This window comes from Cucurbita pepo, chromosome 9 (genome assembly GCF_057944985.1).
Source record: "Cucurbita pepo subsp. pepo isolate OVF chromosome 9, ASM5794498v1, whole genome shotgun sequence".
NCBI classification, from domain to species: Eukaryota; Viridiplantae; Streptophyta; class Magnoliopsida; order Cucurbitales; family Cucurbitaceae; genus Cucurbita; species Cucurbita pepo.
In genome coordinates, this window is record NC_141806.1 from 6726560 (window position 1) to 6727773 (window position 1214).

Consider the following 1214-nt stretch of genomic DNA (forward strand, 5'->3'; position numbering starts at 1 on the left):
ACCAAGATTTGCAGTGGTAAATAACCAAAATATCCCTATAAGAATTCTAAGATGTTTTCAAGATCTTAAATACTCAAAATACTACGAAAATTTATGAGACTCCTTTACAAAATAAGGGTGAGTATGAAAGATTTTAAGGAGATTATAACAACTTAGGGATATGAGCTAAGAGAAAAAGTATGTAACTACCCCTCAACATACTCGATAAGAAATCAAGGTTTTTATGAGTACCAAGTGACAAGATACTTATAAAGATTTATAAGTTGTACTTCAAGACTTATAAACACTCTTTAGTTGTACTTCAAGACTCGATAGAAAAATATTTATGACGCATATGGATTAGGGTGTACTTGTTAACAAATTTTCTTTAGTTGTACTTCAAGACTTAACAAAAAACTCTTGAACGAGAACCCGAGATATTTTAAAGACCTCCCGATGAGTAGTGCAATATGGTCTTACGACAATGACTACATCGTAGAAAACGTATGAACACCTAGGTGTAGGTACTTAAACTATGTCACAAGGAACCCGTGAATCCTTGGACATAGGTATGTAAATTGTATCGCACCGAACACATGAAGCTTTGGATGCAAGTATTAAGACTATGTCATGGGGAATGCATGAAGCCTCGTGCAGTTATTTATTAAATATAAGGAATAAATTAAGGTAACAAAAGTCAAGAGATAGGAGTTCAAGAAAGATAATGTTTCAAAGATTTTCTTTAAGTTTCAATGTGGTAGTTAAGAGTGACTCTGAGGTTAATTGAGTTAACATTAAGTTCTTAGTGAGTGTTACACAAATTTCTAAGAGTATGAGTCTTGGATGAACAAAAATGTTTCCCATCCGAAAACTACACCATTGCAAGCAAAGAAGCATGTTGTTGCCCAGGATTGAACTGGAGACCTTTAGTGTGTAAGACTAACGTGATAACCACTACACCACAACAACAAGTTGTCCATGATGTCCATGATCCAAAAAATAGTTAATAATTATAAATTTTAATGTTTAAACAAAATATCCTTAGAACCTCGCAACGTTTCATCAATATTCTAACAAAAAAAAAATCTTGAAATATATCTTTTACTTTTCAAATAAATAAATAAAAATAAAAATAAGTTTATTGTTAGTGAGATGAAACCGTTAATATCTTGTTTGAAAATACAATTCAACTTTCAAATGTTTCGTTAATACTCATAATTTTAAAAAGAAAAAAA

General features: G+C 31.1%; 1 non-coding gene across 1 annotated transcript; it reads right to left on the minus strand.

The window, feature by feature from the left end:
• Positions 1-875: 875 nt before the first annotated feature.
• On the minus strand, positions 876-948 carry TRNAV-UAC (transfer RNA valine (anticodon UAC)). The gene has a single exon. It is a non-coding gene; the product is annotated as a tRNA-Val (tRNA).
• Between the last annotated feature and the right edge of the window lie 266 nt (positions 949-1214).